The following is a 19691-nucleotide window of genomic DNA, read 5'->3' on the forward strand; positions in this document are numbered from 1 at the left end:
CATCCATTTGTTGTTCTGGTGCTTTTTCCTGTTGGAAGCCGTGCTGATGGAACCAACATTTATGGCTGCACTCTTTGTTTCTCAATTGTTTTTGCACAAAACTTGAGCTTCTCAACACTGAATCATTTCTTTCAGTATTTGGTACATTCTTCTCTGTGTTTTTTTCTCACCAATGCAAACTAAATATGCAGGATGAATTTAAAGGTTACCAAATCAAAGAAAAAGAAATATGATAATTATGCAGTCCATTGAGTAGGCTATCATTAGCTCCAGCTCCCATTGATGGTAGGTATTTTCTTCTCATCTCATTGGCTTCACCAACCACCCAAAACAGTGAACATGTTACATGCCTTTCCAACTAACCATCAGTACAACTGAAGCAGCTCAGACTTGCAAGCAATTTGCCTCAACAAATATGGATTTGGACTGCTCATGTCACTCTATCAATCCTTAGTTTAATAAACTCTAATCCTTTTTCCTTTCTTGTCCTTCACTAATCAAGCACTTAGATGTAGTACTTGAGATCTTGGACCCACTTTACCAAATTGCATCATTGCATCAGGGCATTATAATTAAACCAACTTGGGTGGTTGGGCCATCATTGGTTACAGCTTTTGGAATCATGCTGAAAGCTGCTCTGTATCTTTACCTCTACATTGTTAAGATCCCAATGCGCCCTCACAGTGCTTGGATCTGTGAGTCCATCATCATATGGCCCTTCAAATGTCATGAGATGAGTCAACAGCTGCATTCAACAGGGTGATGAGTTCCCCAGCTTCATGATCTCTTTGACATTGTAGACTATTTCAAACCCAGCCCTTCAGTTCACAGAAAACCTAATGAATCTTGTAGGTAGGCTGTCTGCATCAGAGAGATCCATCCCTGTAGGAGATATGGACATTACTAGGGCGGAAGAAAAAATTGGCCTTTTGTTGGATCATTGCTTTATACTATGATGTGGACCCATGGCACTAATCCATATTGCTAGTAGTTCAGTAACTCACTAGCTTGACTAAGAAATTTTGATCACATTTAGAAGGAAGCATGCTGCATTTGGGCTTAATAATTTGATCTCCCATAAGACATGCTGTAGTGATAAGACGATGATGACCAATATATATTGTGATTAGGTGAAGCATTAACACCAGACAAGAAGCATGGTCATGGTGTGCACTCTTCTCTATCAAGTAAGCTGGACAGTCAACAGTACTAATCTTAATCCCATACTAATAAGTCACACAACATTTATATTTATTTATTGTTCGTATAGCGGTCCTTATCGCAGATAAGCTGGCTAAAGTAGATGCATTGAGTGTTTAAACATCCATCTCAACCAACTGGCAATGTAACCTACTATCATTCCCAATTAATTAACATGAAATGTCACAAACAAGTTTCTATTCCATGATCTGGGCACTCTTAATACTTACTAATTTTAGGGTGTGGAATTTTTTTTTCCCCTTTCGAGCCTATAGATGACTATAAACTAGTTGAAGATTAAGATAATCTCAGATCATTGGTATGAGATGCATAAATATGTGCCAGCAACCTAAGAAATTGACTTCCTAAAGGCTTGCCAGATTATCTGCACAAGAGAGTCTGGAGCTATATTTGCCTACTGTAACACCCCAAAAGAAACACACAATAATTAAGTTACAAAGCAATAACATCATCTACCACTGTTCATTTCTGCTGAGCTAACTAGCCTCAGATCTACATTAAGGTTGTTTTCAAATCAAAAAGTGAATAACCACAGAAATAAATTTAACCCATGATTAGCCAGAAAGTAAAGAAATGAATTTTCTGAGAAGAAATGTTCAGTAATAGGTTGACAGGTAATGAAATAAGTGAAGATACGCCACCTAATATAATAGGATTTGTATTGCACCTGGTAGTAAGCACAAACATTGCTAAGCATAAACTCATGCATTACTAGAATTATTAAAAACATGTGCAGATTATAAACTAAAACTAAAACCATAGAACTATACCTGATTATTATTACCGTGCAGGAATGGAAGTTGTTCCAGATGCAATTTCACAGAACTAGCACAATTGGTGAAATCCAGAAACTGTATATAGGAACGATACAGAACATATAAGTGCTATGTTACCAACGTTTGAGGTGTTGTGCAACACTTCTCCTAGTAATACAAACATATTGCTGGGACATCCTTTAAGATTTTAAATATTGCGCTGATCATCACCAGAGAACCATGAATTATAATCTATGGACAATTCGGTATCCCCTCCCTAGCAGAAGGGTTCAAACTCCTCTATATAGCTCTACTCATGCTTTCCCTTATCAGATTTGGCCACTTCAGAATCATCAAATTCAATGTGTCCAAGGGCTTCTCTTTGTGAACATGATTCTGCAGGTATCTGATTCAGTAAAACAACTTCTCATATCATAATCCTTCAACTAATCTATCTCTTGGTTTGCCTTCTCTGTCTCCTCTGCCAATAATGCTCTTTCTGCAAGATGTATAGTAAAATAAGAAAGATAAACATAGACAAACTGAAAGCAAAAGACTTATCCTATATGAAATCCACTTTAAAATGTAATTTATCCAAAAGATGATAAAGACAAACATAAAGAGCTTGAAAGCAAAAGACCAATGCAGAAGATAGCTGCTGCTCAGATAAATCCTATAAGAAATTTCCTTACCAAAACATAGTTATCCAAGAGATGTTTAACCATAATTGACTTCGCACCAAAGCTAAATTAACGAGGAATATTCATGAACCACCACCTGCTTACTTTGGTGAGATAAAAGACAATTAATTACATGGTGTTCCATGAAAAGCTTTTCTTAGCTAAGTAGTCCCAATTATACACCTCAGTTCAGTCTATCACAGTTGAAAGTCTTTCTAATCTCCGCAACTTTTGGTATGAAAAGAGAAAATCCAACAAAACAATTAGTGACACAACAAAAGTTGAGTACACAGAAACTGCAGTGGATGCTAGATGCCTCTGAATCTTAACTTCCTAACATTTAAGCAATATGTTACTCTGCTTATCATTCAATAGACTCTAACATTAGCAACCATATCAAATGTTGGCATAGGTTGTAGCTTTTGGATGAAATCAACACTATATGAAGGTCAATGTCACAAATGATCCACAAAGTATGGGTCCGAGGCCAAGGAGCAAGTGAAAAAAAAGATCAAAAGCATGGTTCGCCTTATCGGTCCTACCGATGTACTAACCAGCTATCAATACGGTATGTACCGAGCTATATCGAGCATACCGACACATGATACATGGGAGTTTACCAATATATCACCTGGACCACTGTCAGACTTGTACGTACTGCCTGTACTGAGCAGTACATTATGGTACGTTGCATCTTGGGTAAAAGGTATAGTTTCTCTCTCATTATAGAGACAGCAGGTATCCATGATACATCTAACTTGATATGTAAGTTTTAAGTCCTATGTACTGGATACTTCCATAAAGCATTATGGAGGAATATGCATGTTGCTCTTACAAGAAAGCATAGATGTAATAGCACATTGATTTGCACATGGGCAACTATACTATTGTAAGTGACATCAATAAGTATAATCTTGCCCACACATTCCCACTGGACACCACCAGTGTGAATGTACAGATTTGATATGAATCTTAATGTGAGAATTAATTCACTACATGAAAATGCATGAAACAGCAAAAGGGAAAAAAAAAAAAGTACCTCACCAATTGCAGCAGCTTCCTCTGCTCCTTTTAGCCGCACAATCTCTGGCAGTTTGTAGAGCTTCAGCAGTGTCTCTCAGTTGATTGAAGGGTTTTATTTTCATCCTTCCATTGTCACCTTTCCCTCTCTCTTTCTGATTTTAAGATTAAAACTTCAGCTGCAGGAGAAGTAATAAACTTTAATTCATCTCCCTTGATACCAGCTATTGCTGCTGCTCCGATTGCATCCTCAATTCTATTGCTGATTTACTGATTTCTTGAAACAAGTGCAGTATGCTTCTCCTGAAGTTCCGCATACTGTCCTAAAATTTGGTTACGATCCTGCATTGTTGTTTGTACTGACTCTTTCAGCTCCTTGGCACATTTTTTTTTTCTCAGGATCAGGTTCTACTTTCAACTTTTCAGCCAAAGAACAACTTGCTTCAAATGCAAGCCTAAGTTCTTCAACAAGAGAACAGTTGCTCGCTTTTTCTGTCCAACTAGTCCTCCCTGCTTCAACTTTATTATCAGCACTTTAACCAACTCAGATGTTGTGCTGAGAGGAGCAAGGAGTCAATTCAGAAGAAGAAAAGGAAACCATGTAGCATTGCAAATTTGCAACATAGCCATCAAGCTCATCCGGCACCCTTTTCAGTTCAATATTTACCCATAAAACCTCTGGATGATTCTCGTATTTTTCTTCAAGAAGCTATAGTTTGCATAGAATTTTTAGTACTAGTAAGAAAGTTTAGATAGAAAATCTTGGTAAGACAACTAAAGAGATAAAAAAATGTCAAACATAGGATCAAGGATTGGTAAAACCTTATGTTCATACACAAGCACAATAAACTCTTCACTTAATCCATAAAAGTCTCAATCTGATAGATTTTACCCTCAAGGGTTTGAGCAACAATTACATTGCATTCTTGTTCATGTTTATATTGTTGGACCTACCACATCCACAATCATATGGAACATAACAAACATTAAACTCAGTACAAAACTCAAGGTGGAAGTCGAGCATAAACAATTTAGCTGCATAATTTCAGCAGCTTGCTTCAAGTGCCATTTCTCACCTGATGGATCCTACCAAGACTTGCTCCACTGCCTATCACAAAAAGAAAGATGTTCAGTACATTTCTTTTTGAGGGAATGAGGGAAAGATTTCCAATTATTCAGAACAACCTTTAGATACAAGGTATGCAAAAGATTAAAAACGAAAACAAAATAATAATTTTCTCAACTTATAATTTTTGTGACCCAATTTTGGTATATGCATACTGTGTTTATCAATTGGCACCAATTCATCAGCAGGTGCCAGCTGCAATTGCATGCTTCTGTTGGAATGTTTACCCTAATATTATAGAATTTTCTTATTACAGTAACTACATAGTAGGAAGCTCTTCTCGCACTTCTAAATCTTGAACAAGTGCCTGTATTCCAACATCAACCTTGTTTATTGAGACAATTAATTTGCCCTCAATGGACTGATAGAAAACCTGAAAGATGAATTTCTTGGGACTGAGGTTTGCTGCCAGTTACCAATAATTTGAAGACCATGTCGGAGACTAGCTGTGAGGCATTCAGTTGGTTTGAGATAAGTAACCTAAATATTCAAACTTGTCAGATAGCGAGTTTGAGAATTAATGACAAAAAAAAGTGACCAACATCAAAGTAAAGAGTTCTATATTTAATTATCTATAAGACTATAAAAGTGAACATAAATACAGTGATAACTTTTCTGGATATCCAATTTCTGAGTTCTAAATATAGGACTACTAATAGAACCCAAGCAAGATCCAAATTTTGGATATCCAACTTCTAAGTTCTGAATATACAGAAACACTCTGAATACTTGAAAACTGTATAGGTGCACTGATAAGTAATTTAAATCTTATTGCATCCCTAAATTATGCCACATGGATCAAGGACCATTTACTGTGAATCAAAGGGGTTGGAATAGAAGGAAGGCTCAGGCTCAGATTCATCCAAATTAAGATTAGCTACACCTTTTGTAATGTTAATTTGTCTAAAGCAAACAGGTTTAATTAAAGGGAGGAGCATTCTGGACAAAATCTATATTCTCCAACAGCTTATTCTGATCTTACACATTCCATGTTATCTTATAGTGGTAAATCCCCCACATTTTGATCAAAAGAGACAAGAGACAAAGCCTATGATAGTCCATCTTTGAGGTCTTTAAGCATATGAAGTTCCCTCGAAAGTAGATTGATTAAAAGTATAGTTGCATCTGATCTGCATTTGACTGGAACTTCAACATTATTTATTCAATGTATGTAGATGAAGTATGAAGTTCTCTTATTGTGACACCAAGATAGTCCCAAATCAGAAAAGAGGAAAGGAAGGTCTTGTCTCCATTACAGGAGCCCATTACTAATAACTTCAGTTCAAACATTTTGGAGTTTGGAGCACATGCCCAGTCTTGCTTCACACAGTTATTTAGTGTGTACAGACATCAGAGAATCTTTCTAAAGTCCTATGTGGACAACCACATGTTAACATATGGAGATGGCTTTCTTAAAATTTGCTAATATAAAATTCTAAGGAGGATTATGGTCTATGAATAAAGCTTAAACGAGGGTATCAGGGGTTTCAATGTGAAGATCGTGGCACTCCAACAGTCCATTCATCAAAAGATAAGAGCAATAACTACATGATTTGATTTGCCACCTACTAGTTATATGACCAAATCATTTTGGCCAATGTAGCAACGGTGACTCCACATAGAATATTAGTTTAGCAGGTCAAATGAGTAATTCTAGAAGTGAATGCATTCCACTTCAAGTATAGAAAGGCATATGTTTTCTTATATATGTGTATATACCTTAAAATACAAGAACCTAGCAAACGACAAATCTATATACCAAGACATCATAATTTGACCAGTATAAACCAAGGAAAAGACAAAAAATAGGTTCTTTCTGATGTCAATACTATTAGGTTTCTAAAACAAATTATGTTCCAGTATGTGTTTCATGTTGGGCTGATGGCCCATATTCAGCCCATGTGAGCTTTATCAGCCCACACCCCCTCTTAACCTAACCCTAATTAAGATTAGGGGGGTGTAGTGGCTGCACTTTAGAGGCAGATTAAAGCTATAAAAAGGCAGCAACGAGGCAGATCTTTGGAGCGACGAGATTCCAAAGAGAAGAAGGAGAACAAGGCAGAAAAGGAAGAGAAAGAAAGGGAAGAAGACAAGGACAACGCAGAGAGACTGTTCACAATCATCTAGCAGTGTTCTCATCTCAGGTTAGATTAAATCTACAGTAGACTCTTGCTGTGATTACTTGGGGAGGTTTTAGATATTGTGGGCAGTGACGTGATCCTTGTATCCCAGTTATTCTCTTGTGGTTGTTGCTAGGGTTTTGGGCAAGAGATTGAGATTTGTATATTCATTATTCTCATAGTGGATTATCTCTAGTTTGCCCCGTGGTTTTTACCCTTCACATTGAAGGGGTTTTCCACGTATATCTTGGTGTTCTGTTTGATTGTGTTTCCATTTTATTCCGCTGCGTATTTTGGTCTTCTAGTATTTGTTCCTATACAAAGGTTATTCCTGTTTATATCCCCATCAACTGGTATCAGAGCGGGGTTTTGGTGATTTAATTTTTGTATTTGAACATGAAGGCCAGTAATATTTCTCGCATGATTAGTTTGAATGGAAACAATTGGATGATATGGAAACCAAGAATGGAAGATCTCTTGTATTGCAAAGATTTGTATGGACCTTTGCAAGGGGATAGTGCAAAACCTACAACTATGACAGATGATGAATGGAAGAGGTTAGATCGAAAAACAATTAGGTTTATTAGACAGTGACTTGATGATAGTGTCTTTCACCATGTTTCTACTGAAATTTCTGCATATTCTCTTTGGAAAAAATTGGAAAGTCACTATGAAAGAAAAACAGCTGGCAACAAAGCTTTTTTTATCAGAAAACTTATGAACCTAAAATATAGAGAGGGTGCTTCTATTGCTGAGCATTTGAATGAAATACAGAGTATTACTAACCAGTTATCCTCTATGAAAATGTCTCTTGATGATGAGTTGCAGGCATTGTTACTGTCACGCCCCTCAAAATATCCATGATTTTTAAAATTTTCGTCACAGACCAATCCAGGATCCAAACTAACGTTTGAGGACACTGAAAAACATTCAATCAAATTCACATCCATAAAACCTGTGCAGTTTATAATCATATATCACATCACTCGATAATTCACATTTATGGCAACCCAAGCCAACTTGACAAACATGAACAACATTTATAAATCCACAAGCTAAATAAATTATACAATCAGAACTCCAACTATTCACCACAAGTTCATATCGTCATAAATTAGACTTAACATTCCGAAATTCCAAATAAGAGAGATCTTCTAACACTTTTACACAGTATATCCATTTCGATCATCAGAACAATTCATTACATACAAAATATGCTTATACAACAATAGCATAACAACCAACAGGACTTGCCCATAATTCTGAATAGCTATCCACTGCCTCAGCCCAAATCAAACATCTCGAAGAGTGACAAGCTGACCTGAAAGGTTTATATAACAACGGAGTGAGCCAAAAACGGCTCAGCAAGTGACAAAGCATATTCAGAACAAAAGGAACGGTTTGAAACGAGTAAGGTATCATAATGCAAGGCAGAATACCAGAATTCTCAAGGATACCATCTCAATAGATACCAAATCATACGTATCATGTCATTCATGACATATTTGATCCATAACGAATGGAGCATAGAGTAATTGGAACATATCAATGGCAGATAGGACATTTCAGAACAAATCAGCTCATAGCAAATGGAGCACAGAGTAATTTGGAGCATATCAATGGTAGATAGGACATTTCAGAACATATCAGTTCATAGCAAATGGAGCACAGAGTAATTGGAGCATGTCAATGGCAAATAGGACATATAAGAACATATCAGTTCATAGCAAATGGAGCACAGCGTAATTGGAGCATATCAGAAGCAAAGGAAACATATCAAGCTTATCAATGGCATATAAAATGTTCCGAAGCATATCAACGGCATATGGAACATTTCGAAACAAAATCATCAGGGAATGAAGCCTTTCAGAGCATATCGGTACACATATCGTACAAGAGCTCAAACGTCGTCCTTGACGTTGCAATCATATCAATCTTATCCAGAGTATGAACAGAAACAAACTCACCAAAACTCTGGATGTCATATCAAACACATAGAGGGTGTAGTGGGATCTTAGTCAGAATGTGATTCATCCATTTCTGAATGACCACCTGACAAAAGTCTCCCACGTCTGGGAGCTCCATCCACCCACGTCTAGGTGAAGTCAAAGAGGCCGGCAGAGCATCGCAGGCTCTAAGCAATATCCCACAAAGCGGGACCCCACAAAGCGGGCAAATAAGCGCATACCAGAATATCCCACAAAGCGGGACCCCACAAAGCGGGCAAATCAGCACATACCCTTTACCATTTCTGGCAAAGGTCCAGACAATCCCACAAACACCAGAGTACAAAAGGGCAGTACGAACAATAAATAGCATATATCGGAAGCACACGCGGAACAACAAACGTACATGTGCCTTTACGAGTCAAATATGATGCAAGGAACAAATCTCTCACAAATGTATTCAGATTTGGAAACGAAATGAAAGCAAGAGCATTCAAGGATTCCAAACAATCATATATAGCTCAATTCAAATAAGAAGGTTAGATAAATTCAATGTCAAAATGAATGAACTGGAATAGGCACATATCGGGAGCAAATGCGGAACAATGAAATATACATGTGCCTATATGGGTCAATACGATATAGCATAAACGTTCCACAATGGTTTTCAAGAATGCAATAATTTTAAGGACAAGAGTATACAAGAACTCAAAGCAGTAATATAAAGCTCAATTGAATAAGAAAGCTAAAGGATATCAACTTCCAAAGGAATGAAACCAGAATATGAGAAATCGACCAAAGCTCGATTTCTGGCAGAATACAAGAGGCACATTGAACAAATGATTCAAACTATCAATCGTGCTCCAATTTACTCAGAAATAATCATTGGATAATACTTTCAGATAAGACAGGCTTCATAGGAATTGAACTGTCCAACAGAGAGAGTTACAAATAATTTGGTAAGCAAGTGTCGTAGAACAAAATCTCTGTTGGCAGAATTCATAATGTCAGATTCAACAGATAACTGGGCAGGTGTTTGGATTCCAAATCTTTCAATCCATATATCAAAGAAAGGTCTACGAGTCTAGTTTCCAATGAAATCAGTTTTGAACAAATCAGAGTTTCCAACAAAGACTTATAGGCAACGCGGTATCAAAAGGTCAGAATCTCAGAAGTTGCACAGATTCGAATCGTTACGTCTAAACAGGAGATATATCAAATGCAAGGTTAGAACAATTCAAAGTTCCTCATATTCAAAGCAAATGTAGAGATAAAATTGCAGTGAGGAAAGATCAGGATACTTGCAATAGGAAAGATTAGAACAATTACAGTAGGAACGAATCGGAAACTTACAATAAGAAATATCAGAGCAATTATAGGAGAAACGATCAGGGAACTTGCAATAAGTAATATCAGAGCAATTATAGGAGAAACGGTCAGGGAACTTGCAATAAGACATATCAGAGCAATTATAAGAGAAACGATCAGGGAACTTGCCTTTCAAATATTTTGATCTGAATATCCAAGGAAGGTGCCAGTCCAATCTTTCTACTTTTCCTCCGTGTCCTCTCTCTGTTTCGTTTTGTGCTCCCGTTTTCTTCCTTTCTTCGTAACTACATCACGTGTCGAACATCGAGGCACAGTCACCTGCTCTCTCTTACTCTCATTCCTTCTTTTTCTTTCCCAAACGCAGCTGCCACAGCCGCCGCCGCTGCCGCTGCCACAATCGCAACTGCGGTCACAACCGCAGCCCCCTTCCACTGCACTATTTCCTTCTTCCCTTCTCTCGTTCCTACTCTTTCTCTTTCCCAAAAGCAGCTACTGCAGCTACTGCAGCCACCACCGCTGCCGCAGCTACCGCAGCCAACGTCGCAGCCGCAGCCGGAGTCGCAGCCACGGCCGCAGCCACCACACTCGCAACCTCTTCTTCCTCCCCTGCTCTATTTCCTCCTCCTCTTCCAGCTGCAGCTGCCACTGCCGCAGCTGCCACCCCTTCTCCTCTTCCTCTCTTCTTCCTCTCCTTCCCTTTCTCTTCTTCTTCCTTTCCTTCTCTTCTTTCCCAGCCACAGCTGCAGCTGCCATCGCCGCAGCCGCAGCCCCTTCTCCTCTTCCTCTCCTTCCCTTTCTCTTCTTCTTCCTTTCCTTTTTCTCTTCCTCTTTCCCTGCCACAGCTGCAGCTGCCACAACCGCAGCCGCAGCTACTTCTTTCCCTTCTCCTCTTCCTTCTCCTTCCTTTCTTCTTCTTCTCTCCCCGCTGCAACTACTGCAGTCGCGGCCGCAGCCACGGCCGCAACCTCTCCCTCCTCCCCTGCTCATCTTCCTCTTCTTCTTCTCTTCCAGCTGCAGCTGCCATCGCCGCAGCTGCAGCCCCCTTCTTCTCCCCGACGAACAGCACCTCCTTTCCTCTGTTTCCTCCTGCAGGAAACAGAGGTGTCGCCTCTTCACCCGCTTCTACTTCTTCTCTTCTTCCTCACCATCTCTTCCTCTCCTTCTCTTCCAGCTGCAGCTGCCACCGCCGCAGCCGCAGCTCCTCCTTTCCCTTCTCTTCTTCCTCTCCTTCCTTTCTTCTTCTTCTCTTCTTCTTCTTCCTCCCCTTCTTCTCCCCGACGTCACACACACCCTCTCCTCTGTTTCCTCTGCAGGAAACAGAGGTATCACAACCTCTTCTCCTGCTTCCTCTTCCTCTTCTCTTCCTTCTTCTTCTTCTTCTCCTCTTCGAACGCCCCACCTCTCCTCTGTTTCCACCTGCAGGAAACAGAGGTGCTGCAGCCCTAGCTGCTGCCACCTCTCGCTCCTCTCCCTCTTCCCTCTCTTTTCCCTCTTCTTCTCCTTCTTTTCTTCTCCTCTTCCCTTTTCCTCCCCAACCCCACACACCTCCTCGCTGCAGCCTTGCCGCAGCTATCATCCTCTCTTCTTCTTCTTCTTCTTCTTCTTCTTCTTCTGCTTCTTCTTCTTCTTCTTCTCTTCTCCCTCTTCTTCCTCTCTTCTTCTCCCCACGCCCCACAGCTTCTCGCTGCAGCCCTCGCTGCAGCCACCTCCTCTTCTTCTTCTTCTTCATCTTCTTCTCTTCTCCCTCTTCTTCCTCTCTTCTTCCTCCTCTCTTCTTTTCCCTCTTCTTCTTCTTTTCTTCAACCACTCTCCTTCTTCTCCTCACGCCCCACCGCTCTCTCTGTTTCTGGAAAGAAACAGAGTGCGTGGGAGGCGGTGGGATAATACCGAATTTTTGGTTTTTCCTTTTCTTTTTTTTTTCTTTTTGCAACTTAGCAGTTTAGTCCTTGTAATTTCTATATTTACATATAGGTCCCCCAATTTACATATAAATCCTTATTAATATATTTTTAAAAGCGAGGGATATTACAGTTACTTCGCAGTTCATTACCAGAAAGTTGGGAGACACTGGTGGTTTCCCTCAGTAATTCTGCACCAGATGGTATTGTCACTATGAGTCAAGTAACAAGCAGTTTGTTGAATGAGGAGTTGAGAAGAAAGAGTTCAGCAACATCTCAGAATGATTCACAGGCACTTATCTCAGAGAATAGAGGAAGGTCAAAGTCTAGAAGCAGTTCACGTATGGGTAGGAGCAAGTCAAGATCAAGAAAAGATATTGTTTGCTATAACTGTGGTGAGAAAGGACATTACAAGAACCAATGTAAGCAAACCTAAGAAGAACAAGAAAAAGGGAAAAGAAGTGGAGTCTACAGAGTCAAAGGATAATACTACAGCTACAGTGCAGGGTGGTGATTATTTGATTTTGTCTCCTTCTGATGATATTTTTTCTTGTGTGTGTCAGGATCTTGAGTGGGTGATTGACACAGGTGCTTCTTATTATGCTACACCTCGGAGAGAGTTTTTTGCTACATACAGGTCTGGAAACTTTGGTGTTGTCAAGATGGGCAACTATGGCACAGCAGACATCATTGGCATGGGTGATATCCATTTAAAGACCAACCTTGGCTGCAAGTTGGTACTTAAGGATGTGAGGCATGTGGTTGACTTGAGGCTAAATTTAATTTCAGTTGGAAGACTAGATGATGAAAAGTATGAAAGCAGATTTCACAGAGGGCAATGGAAGGTCTGTAAGGGTTCTCTTGTTATAGCTAGTGGAAAGAAATGTCATACTTTGTACAGGTTGCAGGCTAAAGCTTATGGTGAGCAGTTAAATGCTATAGAGAAAGACTTCAGTATGGAGTTGTGGCATAGGCGATTGGGACACATGAGCGAGAAGGGGCTGCAAGCTCTTTCCAAGAGAGAGGTATTACTAGATCTCAGAGGTATACATCTGAACCCTTGTATTGATTGTTTGGCTGGTAAACAACATAGAGTTTCATTTGCTAGTGCTGCTTTGTCTAGAAAAATGCATGCCTTAGACCGTGTTTATACAGATGTATGTGGTCCTTTGAGGACAAAAACTCCTGGTGGATCTGTTGATGTTCTTGGTATAAGTGGTGCACTTTATTTTGTCACTTTTATAGATGATTTTTCCAGGAAAGTTTGGGCTTATGCTTTGAAGACCAAAGATCAGGTTATTAATGTCTTCAAAGAGTTTCATGCCAGGGTTGAAAGGGAGACAGAAAGGAAATTGAAATGCATAAGATCAGATAATGGTGGTGAGTATACGGGATTGTTTAATGACTATTGCAGGTCACATGGGATCCAACATGAGATGACAGTTCCTGGTACACCTCAGCATAATGCAATTGCAGAGAGGATGAACCGCACCATCATGGAAAAGATCAGATGTATGCTTTCACAGGCCAAGCTACCCAAAAGATTTTGGGATGAGGCTTTGAGGACTGCAGTTGATGTGATCAACTTATCACCATGTACAGCCCTAGATGGTGATGTTGCAGAGCATGTATGGTCAGAGAAAGATGTTTCCTACAAGCATTTGAGAGTATTTGGTTGTCGTGCATTTGCACATGTTCCAGATAATGAGAGGTCCAAGCTGGATGGTACGTCTAAAGAATGTATTTTTCTTGGTTACTCACATGATCAGTTTGGTTATAGGCTTTGGGATCCAGAAAAGCAGAAAGTGTTCAGGAGCAGAGATGTGGTCTTCTTTGAGGATCAAACCTTTGAGGATTTGAAGAAAAAGGCACCAGCCAAGACTTCTATAGAAGGATTAGCAGATTGTGACCTAGTTATTCCTCCAGTATATCAGGGTGATGGGGGAGATGTGCAGGAAAATAGTGTAGAGCCTGATGTTGATTTACCTAGACAACGTCAACCTTTCAGAAGATACTCTACAGATGAGTATGTGATGCTTACTGATGCAGGTGAACCAGAGAGTTACCAGGAAGCAATTGAGAGTGAGCAGAAAGAGAAGTGGTTAGTTGCTATGCAGGAAGAGATGGATGCTCTTCAGAAGAACCACACTTATGATTTAGTGCTGCTACCAAATGGAATGAAGGCCTTGAAGAACAAATGGGTTTTTAAGTTGAAGACTCAAGAATATTGTTCTCAACCAAAGTACAAAGCTAGATTGGTTGTGAAAGGCTTTGGTCAAAAGAAAGGTATTGACTTTGAAGAGATATTTTCTCTTGTTGTTAAAATGTCTTCTATTCGTGTTGCTCTTAGTATTGCTGCTAGCCAGGACTTGGAGGTTGAGCAGTTAGATGTGAAGACAGCTTTCCTTCATGGTGATTTAGAGGAGGAAATTTATATGGAGCAACCAGAAGGCTTCAAAGTCAAAGGTAAAGATAATTTTGTCTGCAAGTTGAAGAAGAGCTTGTATGGGCTAAAGCAAGCTCCAAGACAGTGGTACAGAAAGTTTGATTCATTTATGACAGAAAATGGATACAAAAGAACGGCTTCAGATCATTGTGTGTACATCAAATGGTTTGGTGAGGATTTTATTATTCTCTTACTTTATATTGATGACATGCTTATTCTTGGGAAAGATATGTCTAAAATTGACAAGTTGAAGAAGGAACTGAGTGAGTCTTTTGCAATGAAGGACATGGGGCCAGCAAAGCAAATACTAGGCATGCAGATTTCTCGTGACAGGAAAAACAAGAAGATTTGGTTGTCACAGGAGAAATACATCGAGAAGGTATTGGAAAGATTCAGTATGAGCAATGCTAAGCCAGTTGGTTCTCCTCTTGCAAGTCACTTCAAATTGTGCTCAAAACAGAGTCCGTCAAGTGATGAGGAGAAGGAGAAAATGCAAAAGGTTCCTTATGCTTCAGCAGTTGGAAGTTTAATATATGCAATGGTATGTACGAGGCCAGACATCGCATATGCAGTGGGTGTTACTAGCAGATTTCTTGCAAATCCAAGCAAAGAGCACTGGGCAGCAGTGAAGTGGATTTTTAGATATCTCAGAGGGAGCTCTAAGGTTTGTTTAAGCTTTGGAGGTGGACCGCCTGTGTTAACAGGTTACACAGATGCAGATATGACAAGAGATATAGATACGAGGAAGTCTACTTCAGGTTATGTACTTACTTTTGCAGGCGGAGCTGTGTCATGGCAATCCAGGTTACAAAGGTGTATTGCTCTCTCTACTACAGAAGCAGAATATATTGCTGCTACAGAGGTATGCAAAGAAATATTATGGATGAAAGAATTCTTACAAGAATTGGAGCTGAAACAGGAAAATTATGTGGTGCATTGTAACAGCCAAAGTGCCATCCATTTGTGTAAGAACCCAATGTTTCATTCTAAGTCAAAGCATATAGATGTCATATACCACTGGATTCGAAATGTATTTGAAGAAAAGCAATTGCAGCTTCAGAAAATTCATACAGATGACAACGGAGCAGACATGTTGACGAAGACCTTACCAAAAGAAAGACAGGAGATATGCCGACAGTTGATCGGTATGGCTTCACATTGAGGAGTCATGGGACAGCCTCCCTTATGGGCTGAAGGGGGAGGTTGTTGGGCTGATGGCCCATATTCAGCCCATGTGGGCTTTATCAGCCCACAGCCCACACCCCCTCTTAACCTAACCCTAATTAAGATTAGGGGGGTGTGGTGGCTGCGTTTTAGAGGCAGATTAAAGCTATAAAACGGCAACAACGAGGCAGATCTTTGGAGCGACGAGATTCCAAAGAGAAGAAGGAGAACAAGGCAGAAAAGGAAGAGAAAGAAAGGGAAGAAGACAAGGACAACGCAGAGAGACTATTCACAATCATCTAGCAGTGTTCTCATCTCAGGTTAGATTAAATCTACAGTAGACTCTTGCTGTGATTACTTGGGGAGGTTTTAGATATTGTGGGCAGTGACGTGATCCTTGTATCCCAGTTATTCTCTTGTGGTTGTTGCTAGGGTTTTGGGCAAGAGACTGAGATTTGTATATTCATTATTCTCATAGTGGATTATCTCTAGTTTGCCCCATGGTTTTTACCCTTCACATTGAAGGGGTTTTCCACGTATATCTTGGTGTTCTGTTTGATTGTGTTTCCATTTTATTCCGCTGCGTATTTTGGTCTTCTAGTATTTGTTCCTATACAAAGGTTATTCCTGTTTATATCCCCATCATTTCAAACTTTCAATACTCATTTTATCATACTGGTAAAATGTTAGGCAGAAAGGGGAAGTCTGTGACCAGCAGAAATAGGGATCATGGTGTTCATGACTTGAAATCAAAAAATAAGTACAGACAGAACTAGAAAAAATTAAGAAGAAAAGTGCCATTGAAAAAGGCTGTAAGCAAAAGAACTTGGCATGGATTGTTAAAAATCTTTAAGAAGGGTAGCACGGAATAAAGAAAACTTAGTTTAATGGTGCCTGAAGTCATAAAAAGATAGATGTTCTAAAGAAAATATATTAAATAAACAGATTGATAAATATAACACTAATTTGAAAAGTGATTGTTTCCCAATCAATGATCCACAGAGCAAATTCCAAACAGATAGTATCATAGGAGAGTAAATAAAGTATCATAGGAGAGCAAATAAAGACACAACAAATAACTTATTTATTTTGCCATCATTTCTGTTGTATCTATGAGATTATGTGCAATTTATGCAGTTTCCTGAATGATGCTTATCGATAGTAAGTATATATAACTGATAAAGAATTCCTGATAATAATTCACCTTCATTAATAGTTGATTTACATCATCATACGAACAAACTCCTCTGTCAAATAATCAACACAAATACCAGTTGGAACATCCACCTTAATCTGAAAGATATGGCCAATTTCAGAAACAACAGAGAATGCTATAGGCAAGTAATGAAGAAACAGTAAAAGACTAAAATTGGTTTGGCACTCCTTTATGTCAGTTCCAGCAGGTTTGTGATTTCATCATTGTAGATCTGTAAACACAATAGCCTGATAAATCACAAACCAGAAATGGAACAAAGCTAGAAATACTTGGAATATCAAGTAACGTCAGCACAATTGCCTCCAGGAAAGAACAATAGGACTGAAAATTCAGCTGTTTGTCAGAGTGCTTCAGTTGTTCCTAGAATAAATACTCTCTAAGCATGAAGTTACCAAGGTTTCCTACCAAGCAGAAGGTTTAAAGTTACCCACTTCATCTATGCAAGAAAAGAGCCTCTCATAGGCACACAGGGTCAATCCTCTGTTAGTTCTATACCAAGCATCTTCTAATAACGCATTGGGATGTCCCCACATAGTATAAGTCTTTCCCCTGCTGGTCTTTGCCAAATAAATCATCAAGCACCCATTAACCTTTTCTACAGACAAGTACATCCGAAGAAAGAAGTCCTATTGAATTTGAATAGAAGAAGCACTATGCAACTGACCATATGCATACATTGAGATGCTGAACATCACTAACGGCATCGCAACAATTCAAAATATATCATCTTGATGTTTTTAGTTCTTGAGAAAACGACCTGTCCAAACCATAGCGTCAACAGTAATCGGAATGGGAAATTTTGCAATTCTGAACCCACCAGTTCAAAGATAGATCGTCTTCTTTTTCCTGTTTGCTTGGAGAAAACGAGGCTGAAAAAGACGGCCCTCGACACTAACTCCAAGGAGGTACCTGAACCCCAGAATCCGGCACCTGGAAAGGTGAAATCCGTTTTTCAAAGAGCGTTTCGAAGCAGCGGTCGCGGAGATGGACTTTCCGGCACTGGCCGGGAAGGAGAACGGAGACCTGTCCGGCGACACGGGCCAGGGATCGATTGCCCCTGTGAGAGAAAGGGGTTAGGTTTAATAAGGCCGAGCGCCCCTTGCACTCGTGATAGCCTTCATCGATATCGAGCGGAGAGAGGAAACGGGAGAAGGCCGGAACCCTAACGATATAAGAGAGACGTTGCGAGATTTGACTCGGTAAGGGGTATAAAAGTAACTCTACTATAACTTTTCAAACAGTGTAAGATTACCCGCGGAGCGGTGAAACTAAATTTATATATTTTTCTTTCAATATCTTAATATCTTATTTGAAAGATTTAAAACTTAAATTACTATTCAAATATTTGTTCCAACTGATTGAATTCTTAAATATTATTTTTATTAATTTAATAAAAATATCCTTTTATCTTCCATCATTTTGACCTCAACTTCATTTTCTCCTGTTCTTTCTCTCTCTTCTCTTTCTCCTCCCCTCATTGTTAATAAAATAATAAGTAGAGAGAAGGAGGGCAATGAAGGCGTTAGCATAGACGATAGTCTTATCTCCTTAACACCTCTACCACCTCATAGAGACACTAACAGATACCTCTACCACCTCCTTAATACTATCATCCATCATCCTTTTGAGGTGGAGCTCCTATAGGTGCAGCCAATCCTTTGCAATCGTCTCCACCTACACCTTGGCCTTGTTACCCCAATCACTAAGCACTAATTTGAAATCAGCATTGCCACAAATATCATTATTGGTATCATAATTGTCCACCTTTACTTTACCTGCTTACTCCCACCGTAATAAAGAAGAGTGAGCGATAAGGAAGAAAAGGGAAAGAGAAAAAAGAATAAAATAGAGAAGCAACAGGAAAGATAGACAATAGAAGAGGAAAGGATAAGAGGAGGAGGAAAGAAGGAAGGGTAGACAATAAAAGAGAAAAGAGGTGAAGAATATTTTTATTAAATTGATAAAAAAAAATGATGCTGCTAAGTTGAAAACCAATTAGAGGTCATCATTTAATTAAAACCCAACATTGAGAATTTTTAGATAAAGTATGTAATATATTTCATGTGTCATTTTAAACAATTCTCATCATTTTATTCCTAATTATTTTGTTTTAGTTATCAATAAATTTACACAATTTATTCTGACCATTTTAAAATAAATACATACACACACACAACTTCCCGAGCAACATCCTCTTTAATTTACATTTGAATTATTGAGCAATATATTAATATATCTATTTTTTAATTTTTTTTATACATCTATCTTAACTATACCTTATTTTATTTAATTGTTAATAAAATGGTGCTTGGTACATTTTTCCTATTTCATCTTAAACTTTATTTCTTATCAATTAAAATTGAAGACAAAACCATTAGCAGATAATAATACATTCCAAATCATAACAAATTTTAAATCATCTCTTCATATCCAATTTTTTCCATGTGTTGATCAAACCCTATAATAAATTTGTGCAAAAGAGAATCATAAAAGCATAAATTACCATTCAAGTCAACTATAAAAAAAAAGAGAGTAATAAAATAAACAAAATAACAGCAAATTTGAGAGGATGAGAAACAAAGTACAAATCCATTAAGTAAAACTAATCTCCTATAGAACAGGATTTCTCCAATTCAACAATCTCATAATATACAAACAATAACAGTTGCTATTTATATTTTAAATTGATGATGAAAGATAGTAAATTAGAGAGGTAAAACTTCATTTCCTCAGGGAGAAGTGGCTTTTATTTCCCCATTTAAATCAACTA

At 38.8% G+C, this 19691-nt stretch overlaps 1 long non-coding RNA gene across 8 annotated transcripts; it reads right to left on the reverse strand.

Moving 5' to 3' along the window:
- Positions 1 to 1611: 1611 nt before the first annotated feature.
- On the reverse strand, positions 1612 to 18086 carry LOC135676947 (uncharacterized). 8 transcript variants are annotated; one of them, XR_010514490.1, is made up of 6 exons: positions 17739 to 18086; positions 16910 to 16998; positions 7709 to 7841; positions 5219 to 5282; positions 3696 to 4784; positions 1612 to 2475 (listed from the first exon to the last, which is right to left on the reverse strand). It is a non-coding gene; the product is annotated as an uncharacterized LOC135676947 (long non-coding RNA). The 8 variants fall into 8 exon arrangements; XR_010514491.1 differs by lacking the exon at positions 7709 to 7841 and having other exon boundaries at positions 1614 to 2475; XR_010514489.1 differs by lacking the exon at positions 5219 to 5282 and having other exon boundaries at positions 1615 to 2475.
- Positions 18087 to 19691: the final 1605 nt, after the last annotated feature.

The sequence above is a fragment of the Musa acuminata genome, chromosome BXJ1-6 (genome assembly GCF_036884655.1).
Source record: "Musa acuminata AAA Group cultivar baxijiao chromosome BXJ1-6, Cavendish_Baxijiao_AAA, whole genome shotgun sequence".
NCBI classification, from domain to species: Eukaryota; Viridiplantae; Streptophyta; class Magnoliopsida; order Zingiberales; family Musaceae; genus Musa; species Musa acuminata.